Below are 4,513 nucleotides of genomic sequence, written 5' to 3'. Positions count from 1 at the left end.
ACTGGTTTTCGGTTAAATTGTTCAAACCTACGATCCAACTTTTAAAACCATGATAAATTGTTTGGTGGTAGTTAGGATATATTTATTGTGATGTCTAACCAAACCTTGATACCCTTTTTGGTCAAGACTAATATTAATTAAATTGATCAAATGACATATTCATACAACTAACATATACTTAAAATAACAAGGTATCATCAAGTGATCGTCGATTATATTTCAATGAAAAAATCAAGTCTTAATGGGGTTGGCCATCACATAGTCTTATTAGGCTTGATGGTCATCAGGGGCGGAGGTTATATGGCCCCCTATTTTTTTTATATATATAGCCTTTATGTATTAAAAAAGTTACATATTATGCCCAAATCTATAAAATTTTACTTTAGCCCCTCCTGTTCTTTAATTTTTATACATATTTTATTTTCGGCCCCCCTAATCGAAACTTCAAGCTCCGCCCCTGATGGTCATGTTTGCTACATCATCTTTAAAGCCATAAACTTTTTGTCAATACAATATAAATGACATGTCCTTTTCAAGGATAAGTTAACTTGATAAAAAAAGAAAAAATAAATAAACACACTCACATACATATTCTCTCACTTCTCTCTCTCATCGACACTAAAAATGTCATTTGAGTTTGCCATTATGTCATGCCCAAGGGAGTAATATTTGTATGGCAAGCCAAACAAATACCGATTGTTTTTGCCACCTACTCCCTCAAGCCTTAAAAGTTACATAGTTTATATGGCATCTAGCATATACATATGCAAAACAATGGTGCATTTGAGATAATTGATGAAACTGTAAGGCAAAAAATAACGATGTTCATAAAAGTGTTATCCATAAAGGCCAATCCTTTTCAAACAACATAAACGAGAATAAAAAACAACAAAGGTGCAAGTATTTGTACTTTATGTAAGAAAAGTCGTATATTGCTCCAACTGTTTCGGTTTTAAAAGGGTCAAGGATGGGCATATTTGTCCATAAACTATCCAATAAGTCCAGAATGGTAATATCATTGAAATTTATATCTCATGTAATAAAAAGTTATACTTTAATTTAGACTCTTCCGCGTTATAAATTAAGTAAGGAAATCTTTTACATAATTTTTTTTCTTCTTAGACGTAAAAGTTGCGTGACAATATATTATCGAGTTTTTTTTTTTTTAAAGAAATGGAGAAAACGGAATTGAAATTTCTTATTGTATTCGTATTTTAGGTTTAAAAGAAAAAAAAAGTTGACGGTGGAAAATGAAAGAAAACTGACAACACAATCATTCCACATTAATATGAAAAGGAGATCGAGTATTTGAAGCCAATTTAAAACTGGAAACTAGTAAAGAAAAAGAAAACCATTTGTTCAATTTAATATGAGGATATAGAGGGACAAAAATAGCATATACCATTGCAAGGCTGTTCGTTTGTATACTTAATATAAAACACAACGATGCCAAATGTGGTTTTTAAATCCTATGCAATAGTGTTTGTCTTTTTTAAGGCACATACACACTATGTCACTATGAAAGTGACATACAGGAACAAGTATAAACTACCAACTGTGTCTTCTATGAAGTTTACAACTTGAGACAACAAAAATAGGCCAAGTCACCATTGGACTTCACACCACCAATTGGCATATCTTTGTAATCGCCGGCAATCTTTCACCCTCTTCTTACTTATACCACACTCCAACCTTCTTCAATGCTTCCTAAATTATTAATGGATCCTCTCCTAAAATCATAAAAATAGCAGAATCAAAAGAAGAAGAAGAAAAAGAGATCAATCATGGATAGATTGATCAGTTTAGAGCCATCTAACATGGTTGTAATACGAATCGAACACGGTCAAAAGTGTTCAGGTGAGCTGACTTTGAAAAACGTTATGTACACCATGCCGGTGGCTTTCCGGCTGCAACCGGTCAACAAGGCTCGTTACACGGTCAAACCACAATCCGGGATTATATCTCCATTAACAACTCTCACAGTTGAGATCACTTACGACTTCCATCAGAATTCAAGTCTCCCGACTTCGGTCCCTTACTGTGATGACACGTTCTTGTTGCACAGTGTGGTGGTCCCCGGTGCAGCCATGAAGAATCCTTCATCCACTCATGATTCGGTCCCTAATGATTGGTTTACCGCAAGAAAGAAGCAAGTGTTTGTTGATAGTGGGATTCGTGTCATGTTTGTGGGGTCCGTAGTCATGGCTAGCCTCGTGAAGAACGGATCTATAGATGAAATAAGAGATGTTTTGGAGAAAAGTGATCCGATTTCGAGAGCGGTTGACTCTGTCGATAACGAAGGTCAACCGCTGCTCCATTTAGCGATCGGTCAAAGCCGACCCGACCTGGTTCAACTCATGCTCGAGTTTGAACCAGATATCGAGGCGCGGAACCGGTTAGGTTCGACCCCACTCGAGGCGGCCGCCGCCTCGGGTGAGAGTTTGATTGTGGAGCTGTTGCTGGCCCATCGGGCTAGCACAGAGAGGTCGGAGACATCCACGTGGGGCGCCATCCACCTGGCGGCAGGTGGCGGACATGTGGATGTTCTCCGGCTTCTTTTACTTAAAGGCGCTGATGTCAATATGATGACAAAAGATGGGAACACGGGTTTACATCTGGCGGTGGAGGAACATAGGAGGGACTGCGCGCGGTTGCTGTTGGCTAGCGGTGCTCAGGTTAATATTCGAAACTCCGGCGACGGTGACACCCCGTTGCATATTGCTGCCGCCCTTGGAGATGAGTACATGGTGAAGCTTCTGTTACAAAAGGGGGCTTATAAAGACATCAGAAACCAATCGAGGAAGACAGCGTATGAGGTGGCAGCTGAACAGGGACACACGAAGCTTTTTGATGCACTCGGGCTTGGTGACAGGTTGTGTGTGGCTGCAAGAAAAGGTGAGGTGAGAACCATTAACCGGATTCTTGAAAGTGGAGCTTTGATCAATGGTCAAGACCAGCATGGTTGGACTGTGTTGCACCGGGCCTCGTTCAAGGGTCGAACTGAGGTGGTTAGGTTTTTGATTGAGAAAGGAGTTGATATCAATTTGAGAGATGAAGATGGTTACACAGCCTTGCATTGTGCTGTTGAATCTGGACATGTGGATGTGCTTGAATTGTTGGTTAAGAAGGGTGCTGACGTGGACGCGAGGACCAGTAAGGGTGCGACAGCTATGCAGATCGCGGAGTCGTTGAACTATTCGGGGATCAAAAGAGTTTTGATTCAAGGAGGTGCAAGTAAGGATGAATTCACACATGTTACTAAAATTGCACCAGCATTTGCAGGTAAAAATGGCGGGAGGTCAGAGAAGGATATGGGGTCAATGAAGAAGAGGAATGCTAGAGCAAAAGCACTTCGTGATAGCTTTGATCTATCTTCTACACCATTGGCTGCCATTTGATAAACCCACATTTGGATTTCTGATGATTCATCAGTTTATTTCTTGATTAGTACTGTTGTAGCTGAAATGAAATTCAAAAACTGTTCATTCTTATATTAGTCTCAAAGATAAATGCTTGTTGTGTTATTGTAAGATTCTTGATCTCTCAAGTAGTAAAACTGTAATATAACGAATCGTCTTCTTTGTGTGTAACCTGGGGACCTAAATCTCCATGAATGCTGTGTTACAAAGTGTATACATATTATGTACTTCTGAAAGTATTATTTTTTGTTAACCATAGACCAGGATCAGGATCATTATCTTAGCACATCTGTGCATTTTTTTCTCTATGGTTGTTAACATTCTGTACCTAGATCTTGCTAAGGCATATAAGAAAAACAACAATTTTTTTATCTGAAGATTAATCTAAGCCATGAATAGAGCTTTCGAGGATGCCTAAACCAGATAGTTGATCAAAAGTACATGATTAAAATGTAGAAATGGATGCAAGAATACTCCTTCATTAACAGAGTAACTGTGTAAGGAAGTAAACGTAATGTAAGAGAAGCAGAAACAAAGCATGAGTAGGCATTGTATCGAACAGGTGGTGAGCAGCCAAGTTAACTAAACAAGTTCGAAAAAACAAACTCACACCAATTCGGATTGGAATCAAAGAAGCTCCATTAAGATTCAAAGGGTTGATAATCATGTAACGATACAAGTAGGTGCAAATCTCCAGGAAAATAATACATTAACCATCAATCTCGATCTTTTCGTACATTCTTTTTTCATTTGACACAGGGGTGTTTGGAAGTGCTTTTTCATAGTTAGGTATTAAAAGTTTTAAGTTAAGTTTGAAAAGGAATTATATATAGTTAGAGGCGTGTTTTGATAATAATGAAAACTTTAGGGGGGGTTATTGTAACTACTGTGTCGGGTGGCGTGTGTCACGTGAGCCACCGCCTGTGCTCGTCGGTTGTCGGCGACACCGACATTTTTGTACTCTCCGATCTATGAAATGCATAACTTCTTTATTTTCGATAGTTCTCAAAATTATTTTTTAGGTTCGTCTATTCATTCATAGCTAATTAGCTATCGAAATAAATTTGTAAAATTAATTGTCTTCTATAGTCTTT

At 38.4% G+C, this 4,513-nt stretch overlaps 1 pseudogene; it reads left to right on the top strand.

The window, feature by feature from the left end:
- The first annotated feature begins 1,589 nt into the window (after positions 1-1,589).
- On the top strand, positions 1,590-3,646 carry LOC145088027 (protein VAPYRIN pseudogene; annotated as a pseudogene).
- The last annotated feature ends 867 nt before the right edge of the window (positions 3,647-4,513 follow it).

This window comes from Lactuca serriola, chromosome 2 (assembly GCF_051521515.1).
Source record: "Lactuca serriola cultivar US96UC23 chromosome 2, Lser_US96UC23_V15, whole genome shotgun sequence".
In the NCBI taxonomy this organism is placed as follows: Eukaryota; Viridiplantae; Streptophyta; class Magnoliopsida; order Asterales; family Asteraceae; genus Lactuca; species Lactuca serriola.
The sequence above is the reverse complement of the archived record's forward strand: the minus strand, read 5'-3'. Positions and strand labels throughout refer to the sequence as shown.